Source organism: Centruroides sculpturatus, unplaced genomic scaffold (genome assembly GCF_000671375.1).
Source record: "Centruroides sculpturatus isolate CEXI.00-Female unplaced genomic scaffold, Cexi_2.0 scaffold1373, whole genome shotgun sequence".
Lineage (NCBI taxonomy): Eukaryota > Metazoa > Arthropoda > Arachnida > Scorpiones > Buthidae > Centruroides > Centruroides sculpturatus.
The window spans coordinates 168,677-185,060 of NW_019385764.1; the positions used below are offsets into that span (position 1 = coordinate 168,677).

At 30.7% G+C, this 16,384-nt stretch overlaps 2 long non-coding RNA genes across 2 annotated transcripts; one reads left to right on the forward strand and one right to left on the reverse strand.

Annotated features, from left to right (window-relative positions):
* Positions 1 to 613: 613 nt before the first annotated feature.
* On the reverse strand, positions 614 to 4,018 carry LOC111641885. Its single transcript, XR_002759488.1, has 3 exons — positions 3,872 to 4,018; positions 758 to 841; positions 614 to 674 (listed from the first exon to the last, which is right to left on the reverse strand). It is a non-coding gene; the product is annotated as an uncharacterized LOC111641885 (long non-coding RNA).
* Positions 4,019 to 14,216: 10,198 nt separating this feature from the next.
* Positions 14,217 to 15,723, forward strand: LOC111641886. Its single transcript, XR_002759489.1, has 3 exons — positions 14,217 to 14,239; positions 15,402 to 15,473; positions 15,570 to 15,723. It is a non-coding gene; the product is annotated as an uncharacterized LOC111641886 (long non-coding RNA).
* The last annotated feature ends 661 nt before the right edge of the window (positions 15,724 to 16,384 follow it).

Below are 16,384 nucleotides of genomic sequence, written 5' to 3' on the forward strand. Positions count from 1 at the left end.
ATTAATCGATTCTACACTAATCCGACTCAACATTTCCAAAATACGTATATTTTTTCGTAGTTTTATAGGAATCGTAATTATAGGGACCGTAATTATAGGGGGATCGACTGTAGTAGCTTCCTATAACATTTGAATATACGAAGTGATCCAACAGTCAATAAGAATTTTAAAAATTTATGTTTAAAAGTTTTGATCCTGAAGGTGTGACGAAGAATGATCTGGGTTTAGAAATACCAACTTTGTATACAAGTTTTAGTTATCATTACTGTCTCGATGTAATGAAATGGTTTAATCAAATGTTCTTTGTAACTAATTTCTGTCTCTTTCATCTTATTCTTCTAATCAGTAACTTTGACAATGTCGTGTAATGAGCATCCTCAACGTTAATGGTACCCAAACTTACCAAATTGTTCACAAGTTCACAGGCAATGTATATTCGATAAATTCTAAATCCAGGCCTATTTCTATTATTTATAAATGATTTGTCAAATATGTTCGTAGGCAGGATTAACCTGTTTATTTCTAGTTTATCTTTAATGAAAAATATTATTTTAACTTACTTTAGAACGAAACAATTCCATTTTCCTTTCTTCCACTGGCATTCCTTTCTTGCGTCTAATTAAAACGTAAATCTTTCGAGCATTGCAAGATCTTAGCAATTTCTCTAAAAGCACCTTCAAATATTATAAAAAATTAGATGTAAATAACTTATTAATTAAAATATCTGTGCATAATAACATAATGAAAAAATGCTTACCTTTCCCAATGAACCAGTTGCTCCTGTTACAAATATTTCACGATTTTCATAAAATTTCGAGACAGACATTCTTCTTCTGTGAATCTGTCAAATATTTAGTTGAATAAATCATCGCGGAGGACTGTAAAACTGGAGTCATACTTACAGAAAAATAAATTCTTTTTCATATAAGATAAATATCTACATTTTTCCTACTCTTATTACAAATCTCATTAAGAATATGTAAGAATACATAGTCTTAATTATGCTAGTGAGTCCTGGAAGACATCGGGAAACATTAATACAAGGCTCGATATATTCTAACATAGATCCCTACGACAAATCCTAAAGATTCGATATTTAGATCATATCACCAATAAAGAGGTTCTCTGAAGGAGTGGGATGTGCAAACTTCATAACATTGTCGCCCGTAGAAGAGTCCGACATTTTTCGTATGGAAAACAATAGGATCTATAAAATGGGTTCCCCTGGTGCCAAACGATTACGAAGACGCCCCAGGAATACTTGGCGTAGAACTTTTCTTCAAGATTTGAAGATGCTCAATATGACTTTGGAGGAAGCTGAAACCCTCCCAATCGAACTAGATGGAAGATAATTGCTGCCCGGTTTGCTATCTAGCATTGAAGTAATTATTACCACTACCTACTACTATACTACAATATAGAAAATTACAGTTGTATGTTTAGTTATGTATACTTAGTTATGAACAAAACCCAGCTTTCTATATAAATTGAAATAAACTGAACTTAGGTAAAGCGTGCTCGTAAATAATAATAAAACCCGGCTTGCAATATTACTATCCAGAAGTTAAAGAAGGAGTCTCTCGGTGCTGTATTGCTTAGAATGTGCAGATATCTTAGTCTACAATACAGGGAATCATAAAACGTTTTCGAGAAACGGGTAAACACTCGTCTAGGAAAAACTTTAGAAAGAAAACTATGGTCTTTTTAATGCTATATTTCTCAAAACAGGCAAGTTTCCGTAGAAGATTTGACAAAATGAACAAGGGAATACTCTAATATCCCATTATCTAAATGCATAGTGTAGAGATATACGCGACAATGCAAATACAGGCCGTACAAATCAGAGTGAAAACCTTTCATAATCATGCAAGTGCAGTTGCCTGTATTCAAACGTAAACCGTTTGAATACAGGCAACAAAGCTATTCGTAATAAAGACAAAGTAGTAATTCAGAATATTAATCAAGACCAGTCCAGAACAACAGTCTCTAATGGTTTAGGATGGACAAGCGCAGAGTGAATTGGAGATTTGCATTTCTGCGATGGTGCCGTGGACTCTTAAGTCTATATTCTAATCCTTCAGCAACATCAAAACGTAAATTTTTCCAAAGATGAGCCTACATTTTCGTACCACGACAAGAATCGTATGCTAAATGCTAGAAAACTAAAGCCCCAGATGCAATCTAATCATATACGTGTGCTCTCCAGGGCGTCATTAAGCACCCCCACCTTTAGATAAGTACAAAGTATCGAAAATTTCGTATAAACCTGGTCCAAAAGTTTTTAAACAAAATAAGTATATATTAAAATGTGTTAAATTAAAATTACATTTTTGGCAGCCATTATAAGATTTGTTTTTTCTAATAGGTATGCGTACTTCTTATTGTAACAATGAATTGGCCATTACTTATGGTTACTTCAGCAGCTAAATTTCTCATACATTTGCATTATTATCACGTAATTTATTTATCTAAAAATGATATTTTTCTTGAATTACGACGATATGTCTTTTCCTGTAATCAATTATCTTTGTTTTGAGGAAAGGTTTCAAAATCGTAAGTCTTTCTAACCGTTTTTAGAGAGACAATAGACTTAGGAAGCCAATTTACTTGGATTTATGTGTCTTTGTGTTCTTATCTTATGTTTCATCACGTAATTTGTCTACAAGGACTTATTTTATTACTAGGGTTTATTATACTAGTGACATGGTTCTGCAATTCAAGAAAATATATCAGAAAATCAGTCATTTACATAATAAACCAATTTACTTGGTTTTACAAGTCTTTCCTTGACTATTGACGTAAGTAGCGAGCGTTTTACGTAAACAAATTCAAACGTTAAAAAAACGTTTGTGACACTGAAGAATTAATGCCGTCTATACAGAAAATTAGCATTAAATCATGTTTATAAAGTCAAAATAATTACTTTATATAAAAGCTTACTGCGTATATATAATACAAATAAAGATTCTACATGAAGATAAAACTTTCTAACGAAATTTGCTTTAATTTAAAAACAATTAAGACAAATCTATGTATATAATCGAGACGGGTTGATGATGATGATGATAATAATAATAATAATAATAAGTGCAGAGCCCAAACGGTTAGGAGTTGAAAGTTGAAAGTTGGTACACAGTTAGGATACGTCACGAAAACGCACACTAAGAAGGGATTTTTCGAAATTCCCCCCGGGGGGAGAGAGACAGGATTAAAACTTCTATATGGATACGAGCTCAAACTACATTATGGATACGAGCTCAAACGGTTAGGAGCCGAAAGTTGAAATTTGGTAGACAGTTAGGATACGTTAGGAGAACGCACACTAAGAAGGGATTTTTCGAAATTCCTCTCCACGGGGGAGAGGGACAGGATTAAGGCTTAACACTTCCATCGACAATGGAAGTGTTAAGTAACAATGGAAGTGCTAAGTAACAATGGAAGTTTTAAGTAACAATAAAAGTTTTAAGTAACAATGGAAGTGTCAACAATGGAATTGTTACGTAACAATGGAATTGTTAAGAGAAAGCGACGTGCAAGACGCGGATGCAGTTTTTTTCGTTTTTGCGGGAAATCGAACATATTTTTAGACCCATCTAAAAATTCTCTAATTAGTCTGGAAACAGGGGGACCCAATTCTTGCATTCTGTGAGAACGGGTAAGGTTGACTATAACGTAATAATCTTAATCTTTGCTATCGTTACTTTTGCCCGAGCAACGCCGGGCTTATCTGCTAGTTGTATATAAAAACAACGGTGAAATTTATCCATGCTTAATGTTTTCTTTTCGTCTATACGTTCTTATTTTTATTGTATAATTATTTACATCCTTACTAATTTTACGAGAACGAAAATAGGAATAAGTAAAGTCTTACCTAAAAAATTCGGTGACAAAGTCGATTCAATACTACGTCTGAGTTACGTGAAGAGAGAAAAAGACAGAATTTCCTCATCCACTGAAATTTATTTCCTTTGTCGACGACCGGTTTTCCTGATTGACTTTTTTATGCGTTTCGAAGTTGATTTTCTGGCACATGATAGTTCTTATTTTGTTACTTCGAGTTCCTACTGAAAGCGTAGACTATAATTAAATTCCAAATACCGCTTATATAATTATTAAATAAAGGAAATGCTTTCCAGTAGTCTTGACTTTCACTTTAACTTTACTAATTGCGTGTGTTAAATAACTCTGTTTTATTCTTTTCATTGCCAACTTTGCATTCTTTACTCGTATAACATAACTCCAGACAAATATAGACACAGAAATTAATTTTCAGTCCAAACAATCAATCGTAATTGCTAGAATAACACATAAATGTAATAGTGTAACTAGCAATTATCTGTTGTGACACGGTCACAATTCTTAATAATCATATTTTAAATTTATTTCACTTAAAGTATATGCTCTTGATCTCAAATTAGTAGTTGCTTGCCCCTGTACATCATACTTTTCCTGATAAAATAAAATCGTGCCAGTCATCTAACTGACTCCTTTCGGGCAAAATTTTTTGAATTGAAATAACGTGACATCCTGTGTAAACCGGAAGTTTGAGTATAGTTAAATAGGGCTTCCTGCTACTAATCTTTCCACATCTTATCTTGAATTTCATCTGTTTAACTCCGTTCTCGAAATATAGAAAGGGCTGTTAATATATAATAATTATTATTCTATTGTCTAAGAGAAATTTAATTCTAACTGATAAAATATTGCAATGTTACACTCCCGATTATTACTGATAACAGAGGGAAAGTATGGGGTCTTTTCTGTATGTATAAATGTTAGTATGTGTGTGGGGCACGATTATGTTCACCTTGTTTGAAGCTTAATAACTCCTGTATCTTTTGACGAAAACTTTTAAAATTTTACAAGGATATTTGTAAGTAAAGGGCATTAATACGATTAAATTTTGGTGGTTAAAGATCGAAGGGATGAAGAGATACAGCGATTCGTGTGTCATTTTTACAAAATTTTACTATTGAATATCATATTCAATAGAATTTATATTGTATCGTTTATTTGTCTATAAATTACAAGTGTATAAGGTTAGTTGTTTTAAGTTCTCGATGCAGACAATTAAACTGTATTTCGTTCTCAGAAAATCACTTAATTTCTATTATGTCCTTCGTGTGTCAATCAATTGCATCCATTTATCCCACGCCATTGTTAATCTTAAACAGTGGATATAAAAACTCGAGTTGAAAATTTATTCGTAATTATTTTTTATAGAGTCTGATTTATTCTGGAATTACAATTTGTCTCAAATAATGTCTGTTATTTTAAATTTGTAACACAGGTCACGTCATCAGTTACCGAGAAAAACAGGAAACTTGAATATAATAATTCTTTATAATAATTTTTCTTAATTTATTCAAAAATGATTTTATGCAAATTAATGCTATTAAGTTGTTAATTATAAACAGTTCCCTGTAGATAAATTATAAACAGTTCCCTGTAGAATAATTATATAAGAGTAACACTTCATGACGATCGAAGTGAACAAAATTCTATACGTTTTTCTTTTATAGAATGAAATAAATCAGCAAATACAGTAGACCCCCTATAACACTATTAGAAACACGTGAGCCGTTTACAGCTCGGCACACGTATTTGTAAAATCTAAGTGACTCGTACAACATGAATTCATATAACACGGATTATCTACAGTGTTATAGGGGGGTGTACTGTAATACCCTTGTTTATGAAATTGTCGCTGTGTATTCGAAATTAGAGCTGAAAATAAACATTGTGTAAAAAAAACTATTGCTAAATTCAAGGAAAGTTGAGTCATTTATTATTTGTTATATTTTAATTGCTAAAGCTTTAAAAAAAATGTCACATGCTTTTAAGGAAACAAAATATAAAAAGAATAAAACACTTGAAATGCGTCATTATTCGTTTTAAAATATAATAAATTGAATAAATATAATATCGTTTCTAAGCTGAACGGTGATTTTTGATTCCAACGTGCAGCCATATTTTTTTCTTTATTGCTTCATGTAAATTACTGTTATACATTGTTATGTTTTATGTGTGTTTTATTAACTTCTATTGATGTATTTAGTTCTTTCGTATTCATTTTATATTGCTTTCCTACGTCACAATTACATTTACTGGTGTTAAGTCACGCCTCGTATCTACTAGACACAAGCTTATAAACAGTAATACATTTGCTATACAAATAGAACTATTCCTCTGCAGAAATTGTTCTAAATCTTATGCTGTGATGGGAAAGGCTTATTACTTATTATTTACAATCCTGTTAATGAGGTGTATTAACGTGAATTGCAATGTTGGCAATTGTCACCTTACACTGTGTTTTTTTTCTATGTCATCCAATTGATAATGGTCGGTAAGGCCGAAATGCATTTCGTATAAGTTAATTAAATAGACTGGGGACAGTAGAATGTGATTACCGGAACTTTAGGTTGATGATAATAATCTATAGATAACACTAACCGAGGAAAGATATTTTTTAGTATGACGTCGAATGGACGTGTTATTAAAACAAAACACGAATAACTTGAAGGTTATTTAATTACAATTGTTATTATTCATGAGTAATAATTTATTCGGTGCTGTTTCTTGCCACTTCCTTTAATAACAGCTACAGTATGATTATATAAGTATCAGGAAATTCAACTGGTGTAGTGTAATTGGGCTGCAATTTGAAAATATTGTAGGCCTATACATTCCCACTGTCGTCCGTTTGTCCGGGTTTTTTTTTAAATTAAAATATAAATAAAAATTGTTGTCCGGCGTAGCGACGATAACACTCCAGATTTCTTGTTTGTAGTTAACTTAAGAAGACACATCTTTGCAAACAAACCAAAATTCGTCAAGAAATCCAACAATTAACACAAGAACCACGTGAAAATGTTACGAGAAATGTTAAAAGAGCTTGCATTTCTATGTACGACAGCTACAGGTTTCAATTATATATATTGTTTAATTTTAAAAATTATTTAAAAACAAATTGGTTAACGTTTATGATTCCATTTATCCCACGCCATTGTTAATCTTAAACAGTGGATATAAAAACTCGAGTTGAAAATTTATTCGTAATTATTTTTTATAGAGTCTGATTTATTCTGGAATTACAATTTGTCTCAAATAATGTCTGTTATTTTAAATTTGTAACACAGGTCACGTCATCAGTTACCGAGAAAAACAGGAAACTTGAATATAATAATTCTTTATAATAATTTTTCTTAATTTATTCAAAAATGATTTTATGCAAATTAATGCTATTAAGTTGTTAATTATAAACAGTTCCCTGNCTTTGGTAGCGTTAACTTTCGCAAAGTTAATTGCAGTATTAAAATTTTATTAATTATATTATTAATAACTGTGCAGTAAAAATTTTTATCACTTTTTGTATTCATTCGTTTGTATCAGTACTTTCTCCAAAATATTTTGTAAAACAGGGATTTCTAACAGGGTCCATCTGCTAGTAGGCACGTAAGTCGCCATCTCGTGTTAAATTAAACCATAAGAATAAATTAATTTAAAATATAACTTAATTATCTTAATCGTAACATGCGAGTCTATGACACGTGGCCAATTAAAATTCGAACTCTATATGAGATACAATAAGACAGACAAACGTATCTATATTGTCATAAACACGAGAGAAATAAAAACAACACTTGCATAAGTTACTGTATAAGTTACTTTCGTTTTAGCTGAAGTCTTAGTCCATTAAGTCTGAAATTCGTTATATCAGGGTCCATAGAATCGAGGATAAATTGTATTATTTTTGTTTATTTGTTACTAAATGACGTTTTAATCGAAACTATGATGTAAAAACTATAAATCGTGACTATTTAAACTATGCTATACAATGCTATAATTTCGTTATTTGAATAATATAATTAACAATATCTCTTGTTGTTTAAACTTAAATGTTAGCAAATATTAGTGCACATTTTCCAATAATGCACGGTAACTTAACTCGTGCTAATAAGCAGTACTATACGAGAAATTGCTGTTTAAACCTTTTCGTATTCGTTATATATAGGGTACTATAAATAAATCTTATTTCCAACTTATTTAATTTAAAACATTCATTCTGTCCATCTCAAATCGAGTGTGGCTTACCCCTGTATATCATACTTCTCCTTTAACAATAGAGTCGTGCCGGTCATCTAACACCTTTCGAGGAAAATATTTGAATTTAAATGTGACTTTTGGTATAAACAGGAAGTTCCTATACAGTTAGTAGAGTCCTTTTCCCCCAAAGGTTTCCACATCTCGTCTCATCTTTCATCTCTCTTACTCCATTTTCGAAATTAAAGGAAGGCAGGTCGAAGGATAGACGACAGTGGAAATTTATGTGTACAGTGTTTTTTTTTCAAATTGCAGCCGAAACACTAAAATGTAGGCCTATTCGTCGCCTAACATAAAATTCCAGTTTTCCTTATAAATGAATGCTTCCTGTGATGCAGGAAAATAACATTTTCTTCATTTAGTCATTTAAACTTTAAATAAACATTATCATTTATTTATTTATTTTTTTATATATATTTAAAACTAATATTGACTCGCTTATTTAGCAGCTTTTCACCTAAAAGTATTGTAATTTTGTATGTCGAATACTCTCTTTCATTAATTATAATTGAATAAGAAAACCATCTTTTCTATTGTTAAACGAGTAGTCAACGAATTTATCGGAAAAGACAATGAGAAACACGAGAAGAATATTTTTATATTTTAAGTTAAATAATTGAACACGAATTTTTTAATATCGCCTTTAAATTTTATATAAAAGAAATGGTGCTTTTTCTACATTTTCCATTAATAAAATAATCTGATTTTGTTCTCGTATATTTCTCCTTACATAATACAGTGAGATCGTAAAATCACTCCTCACTGGACCAAGCTCGATACTTCTAAGGGTGATGACATCATGACATACTTTAACCGTTTCTATGTGCGATCTGTGTCTGACGTCATCACTTCGTTCCCAGAAGCTCCTCCCGTTTTTCCTCACACTGTGGAAGGACTTTACGATCGCACTGTATAAGCAAAGATTGCTCACAAACGATTTTGTAAGTAATGTATCTAAAGATTTAAAATTTGACCAATTACAGCGACTTTTCTTTCTGAAATTGAACATATAAACACGTGTTTATTCGAAATAGACATCTTATTAATTTGTAAATTATAATTTTAATGAAAAAATAGACCCAAAATATGCATTTATACGTATTTTTGTTTTTTTTTTTTTATTTTACGTATTGTACAGTACATTTGATCATTTTATTTTGTAGAAACACTTCGACCAAAACAACTGCATTTATCATTTACGCATTTTCCACGTAATATACAAGTACCTTTACACTTCAAACGTAAAGCTTCTACCTTAGAGAAAACGTGGTAATATTTAAATGAAATTGTAAAATTTATATTTAAAGGTTTTCATTTTTCAAAAATTCTTCCTTCTTATAAGTGGGGGAAGATAATGTAACACATTACACATTACTATAATCTAACTACGACTATTGTTGTATGGCGTATTAAATTAAGTAATGTATAGAGTGGGAAAGAATGTCACTTAATAATCTTGTTACAGAACATAAAATATACCCAAACTTAATTCGCTAACGTCAGGACACATTAGATTAAGGAGGAAACGGATTGATGTGTATTTTGATATTTTGTTTTAGAGACACTTGAAAAAACCAAGTGGCCATAGCTTCTATACTAAAAAAATACAAAAGAAAAAAGTTTTATCTTTCGTAGACGTAGTTTTATTAATTAAAGTTTTCATTGCCATTGTACACAACAGTATACATAAGTGAACTGTACCGTACATAAGAAATATTTCTTGTTAAAAATTACGGATATAATTAAAATTAGTGACAAATTAGTTTAATCTTTTGTATAAAGAAATACAAAACATAAATTTTTAAATATTTTGTTGCTAATTCTAAAGTTCTACTAAGAAGAAAATCAAGACACCCAATGAAAATTATGTAGTTACTGATTTTTAATGCTGACAAATTCACAATATAAAAATACTTTATTAAGCATAAATAAAGAAATTAAAACAGTATTATTCGTTGGTTTAATCGAAAAATGTGCAATTACGTTATCACTTAACGAACAGCAAAGTTTGGCACTAAAGTAATTTAATTATCGGTTTATTACTTTGGTAGCGTTAACTTTCGCAAAGTTAATTGCAGTATTAAAATTTTATTAATTATATTATTAATAACTGTGCAGTAAAAATTTTTATCACTTTTTGTATTCATTCGTTTGTATCAGTACTTTCTCCAAAATATTTTGTAAAACAGGGATTTCTAACAGGCTTACAGGATACAGACTTTTCGGCTTACAGGATACAGACTTTTCGGCTTACAGGATACAGGCTAACAGGCTTACAGGATACAGACTTGGCTTACAGGATACAGACTTTTCGGCTTACAGGATACAGGCTAACAGGCTTACAGGATACAGACTTTTCGGGATCACTGAAATTTCGAAAGGGTTGAATTTTCACATCAGAAATTTTTTGTATTGTTCGAGAATTTCAGATAATTTCTAAATAATAAAAACAATCGAGTGAAAAAGTAATTAACTGATTTAATAATTTTTTTTGGTATATTAAGCAAAACGTTTGAAATGAAAATTTTAAGGGGTTTATTGAAAAGAATAGTTTATGCATGGGATTCAATAGAAGAAAACAGTTGGGAACCCCTCTTGTAAAATGAGTTATGAAACTGCTGTGAAGTCGAAAATTTCTCTGTCACGTCGATCTGTATAAATTCTACTTTTTAAGTGTAAAACGTTATTTCTGATATCAGCGAAATAAATATCAATAGCGAAAAAGTACGAAAATGAAATATTAAATGTTTTTCCAAAGACAAAATGTATGGCACATGGTTTTCGGGTTGAAAACATGTTTCTTCTACAGGTGTCACTCGTGTTGTTACTAACATATAAACCATTTTTGTAAATACTCTCAATTAATTAGTTCACACTATCCAATTCCTTCGTTACTACAAGGAAAATGTAGTAAAATTCGAGTCCATAGCACGAATTCTTTGTTTGAAGTTCCTGAACTTTCCTAATTTGTATATAGACGAACCTGACTGATGGCCGGTTTGCCAAGAGGGTAAGATAGAGACCTACCGCTGTGGGAGTTCCAGTATAGAATTCGGGCAGGTCGAAAAACCTGCGATCATTTCTGGATAGTTCGTAGTTATATGTTGGGTCTCACCACTCACCGTCGAACCCATAATGGAGTTCGTAATAAAATTTACTCTTGTTGGACATAAGAGTTAAGAGAAATTTAAATGTAACCTTTGAAATAATCAAAATTATTTATATTTCTAATATATAAGTTAGATAATTATTTAATTATCATAGAAAATGAGTTTATAAAGTTGAGTCATGGAAATCNTTCGAATTTGTAAAATCCTGTTGTAAAATGACTTATGAAAATGGTCAGAAGTCGACAGTTTCTGTATGATGTCAATCTGTATTAATTCTACAGGTATTTTTGAAGTTCCTGAACAATTATAATATGTATATAAACGAGCCTAACTGCTGGATTGCCAAGAGGGTAAGGTAGAAACCTACCGCCGTGAGAATTCCAGTATCTAATTCAGACAGGTCGAAAACTCTACGATTATTTGGGGTTGTTTCATAGTTATACATCGTGTCCCATCCCATACTACCCAGTCGAATGAATTTTCATAAAAAACGACTCTTCTTATAGCCCAAATGAAGATAAGAGTTAAGAGAAATTTAAATGTAACCTTTGAAATAATCAAAATTATTTATATTTCTAATATATAAATTATAGAAAACGAGTTTATGAAGTTGAGTCATCGAAATCTGGAAGAAACAATAAATATTTTATAACCGTCAACGATAAATATCAAGTAAACTGCCAAGGAAATAAAGAACTTTAATTATATAATAAAAACGTAATAATAGGAAAGATTTATTTTTCTATCGATAACTTTAGACCAATGAAGTTTTAATGGATTTAGAGATGAGTAATACAAATAACAAATAGGTGCGTATTAAAAACGATAATATTTTATAAATGTGTAAAATTTATTAGGTTTTATTAATTCATGTGATTGCCAAGTAATGTAAGAATGGAAAACGTTTACAAGTCTTCGTACGGTATGACTGGCATAAGTATTTAATTATAAATAAATTTAAATATCTGTTCGAGAAAACTATGGTGATAAATTATTATATCAGTAAAAAAAAATTCTAGTCTCTTCGGTTAAATATGAACAATCATAGTGAAATGCTCAGTGCCTCGTTCTTCCCCATTTCTCACGCAACTGGAATTTAAATTAACTTATTAAATTGTTACGAAAAAACAATATTACATCCTTAGTTTGATGAAAATCACAATATATAAATTTCATTATTATATATTATTTTTCGAAAAAATAAACACCCCCTTCTTTGAAAACTATTATTGTTTAAAGTATATTATGTTATTATGTATTTAATATTTAATTACAGTATAGCAGTTTTCCTTTTGATTGTTTATTGTTGACAATCATAAAACATTTATTTCTATATCCAGGCTTCGATGCTCGTAATAATTATTCACACCAATTTTGTAATTAATTAAAATATATAATATTATAATAAATTTTATTGCTTCACTTTATTAAACAAATATTTAGGCTATATTTTATTTTTCTGGCTGATAAAACTTTATATATAGTTATGGCGCGTTACATATGAAAGAAAAGCTTTGTGGTTATAAAATAATTATAAATACCGGAGTTGAAAATGGTGATACGGGTGCATGTTTCGCCGGTTATATCAAGGCCCCTGGTGTAGAGGTCATCTGTCATGTGAAGAGTCTTTTGTCTGATTCCGGTTGGTGAAGTCTGGGTTTAAAGCGCCGGTTTTACGGATAAATTTGGTAAGTCCGTTGTAGGTGACACTGTTGTTGATGAGGAGATCGGGCGTGCAGGGCCAGTTGAATCCTTCAATGAGGGCTTTGTGAATAAGTTGAGATTCTCTGTGTGTCATAGAGGTTGCATTCAAAGATGAAGTGCAGGGGATCCTCTATAGCGCCACTGTCACACTGACAGAAGGAGGTGTCTCTGTGTTGGAATCTATTGAGATATTGTCGAAAGTTCCCATGGCGATTAAATATATAGATATATATTAACTTTTGATGCAAATTGGAACTCGTGTTATTTTAATTCAAAAATTTACACCCGGAAGGTGTTAGATTGATGATCGGCAATACTCTATTATTGAAAGGAAAACTATGATGTACGGGGTAAAGCTACTATTAATTTGACTTGAAAAGCCTATATTTTAAATTTAAAAAATTAATAATATGATTAAAAATTGCAGCCTAGCATTATGACGATGTCACAATAAATAATTGCTCGTTTTATTTAATTAGTATAAAATATAAGAAAAGAAATGTGCTTCGCTCCTATTCTCTTTCCATTACCTGTTACCTGGAGTAGAAATATTCATTCAATTTAAATTCAAATATTGTAATATATTGCTTATAAAAACACATACATTTTGAAACTTACTACTCTGCACAATAACAGTCAGCTATAAACAAGTAGGGGTTGTTCAGATTGATGCCATAAAGATATCTTCGTTTTGTAGTATTTATAATTACAAATAAACTAAACTAATTAATTCAGAATTCTTACACAATTGTTTACTTACTGAATATAACACAAGTCACACACATTACAAGAATTAGTGTTATAATATGAAAAGCACGTAATCTTTCCATTTTCTATTTCACTGAAATCAGAAATGACGATTCGCTCTTAAATATAGAATTTAACATAATGTAGAAACTGTCGATTTTAGATAAATTTGGGTATTTTTAAGGCAAATATATTTTTAATTACAAAATGTTTAGAATTGATACAAACGGATAAGTACAAAAATATTTAATGATTATCACATAAGAGTATTGAAAATACTTCTTACTTTTAATTATAAGCTGAATCATTAATTCGGTTATTTCCAAGATGTTTAAATAATTAAATTTTAATATTGTTTATTTTACATAATAAATGTTATTGCCATTCAAATAATAAATCGATAATAAAAGTATCTTATCGTGGAGCTTTCTCATTCGTCAATTTATACGTAAGAAAAAAGTTTGTATTCGTACTAACCAATTAAATTTCAGTGTTTTGTTGCCTTTTGTGTATATATACTGCATGAAAATTGTTACATTATGAGAATTCACCAGTTTGTCTGCTGTATTCAATCAGTAAGTACATAATTTCTCACCTTTTAAAGTTTTTCATAAAAATACTTGATTACTCCTTTAATAATTTCTTATCTGTAGTGGCAAATATTAGTTTTTTTTTACTTCCTTTAGTGCAACAACAAAATTGTTTTTCCTCTTTCCTCTTCTTCTCATATTTTTGCTCGTCTGCACTAGCAGCTTTCGCTTCCTCATTTCCTTCTGCGCTTTGCTGGCTTCAGAGGATTCGGGCTCACAGTTCTCTATCATTCTGGTTCGAGAGAAAAGAAAATATTGTCAAATAATCGACAATCATTTCAAAAAGGGCCACTACTAATCACTGCCAGAATGGAAGCAAACTATTAGCAATGAAGTCGTTAGCTCTGACATGACCAACTATGAATCGCTCTAAACTCATCTTTATCTGTTAGAAGCGTTCACATTCCTGTCGAATTTTTGCAAGTAAACTTTAGATACTACCGAGCACAATTAACCAGATTTCTATAACCTAGACCGAACTTTAAAATTGGGCTTACACTGTGGAAATACGGCATGGTAATATATGAACTCCATGTTGTACGAGTCACTTAGATTTTACAAATACGTGTGCCGGGCTGTAAACGGCTCATGTATTTGTAAAATCTAAGTGACTCGTACAACATGGAATTCATATAAAACGGAATTATCAACAGTGTTATAGGGGGATCGACTGAATTAAGGTAATCTCGCGTTTGTGTACAGTTTGTGTGCGATTGATTTCATTTGTGGATGTGAAATGAAAATAATCCAACAAAAATTCTACCCTAACTACTATATAAATCGATCATTACGCTGTTTTGTATATCTGGTGATGAAATTACTCCTAGATTTCAAATATACGTTTTTCTAAATGACTAATTATTTTACTGTTTAATCTATATACACATTCGGCACTAAATATTTGAGTATTAATTTTTGTGTTTTAATTTACATTATTTAATTAAATTTAATTTGCACACCACACAGCGTAGAAAATACAACGACTACTGTTAGACGTGTAAGGTTCCTTCAAAGTAAACTAGAAGCACATCAGATTCACGAAATTTGAATAATTATCGTGTAAATAATATGTAGTAAATTAAAAATTTCGAACACCGTGTATTTATTATACATGATTTAACACTATAAATTATCTTCGCACTTGTAGAAACGAAGAATTTGTGAAAGATGAAAACCGTTGGATTTCTTTCGGTTCTGCTTGTCTTGAATGCGATGATTGGTAAGTAATTAGTCATCCCCTTTAACGATGTATGATACATTTCATAAAATACGTAAATTTTACAATTTTATGAAACTTTTTAACGTTTTCTTTCAGCAACTTTTTCAATGGTGGAAGCTCTATGTTTGTCTTGAAGAGGGGGAGATTATGACTGCAGGGTTAGTGGAACATGCGAAAATGGTAAATGTGTATGCGGCTCTGGTCGAAGTGATTTCTCACGCGACTACAAAAAATGATCAGAAAATAAGAATGGAAGTAATAAATGTACTTGGAATTAATAATTAAATATGTTTAAATGCATATGTTCGTGTTTGTTTTTTAAATAAGATTTAGGGGAGATCGGGGCAAGATCGGCATGTTAAGCTTTACTTAAATTTTGTGTAATAAATACTGCTGTAAACTGAAAAAAAAGCTTTGCATATTGTCTATTGGAATGTTACCTTACTATAGAACTGGTTAAAATCAGTTTGGAAATAAAAATAATTAAAATAATTACAACTTTACAAGAAGAGAGAAATTGACGAAGTTGCCCCGGGTATAGGGGCAAGATCGGCAACTTCTCTCTTTTTGTAAAGTTGTAATTATTTTAATTATTTTTATTAAAGTTGCCCCTGGTATAGGGGCAACAGTAATGGGGCAAGATAGGCACGTATATAAAATTATGTTATTAACAATGTATAAGTTGGAATTCACTATTAAAACAAAGAAATACAAATCCAACACCCATTTAATATTATTACAACGAAATGCAAGTTCAAAGACATATATACATGAATAACAAATGCAAACATGTTTTCATTTATCATCTGTTTGATTTTTATCCTTTGCTTCTAATGTGGCTTTATGTTGCCGATCTTACCCCGCTAGTCATGATTTCGAAACATTAAGTACAACCCTGAGAACAGAATGCC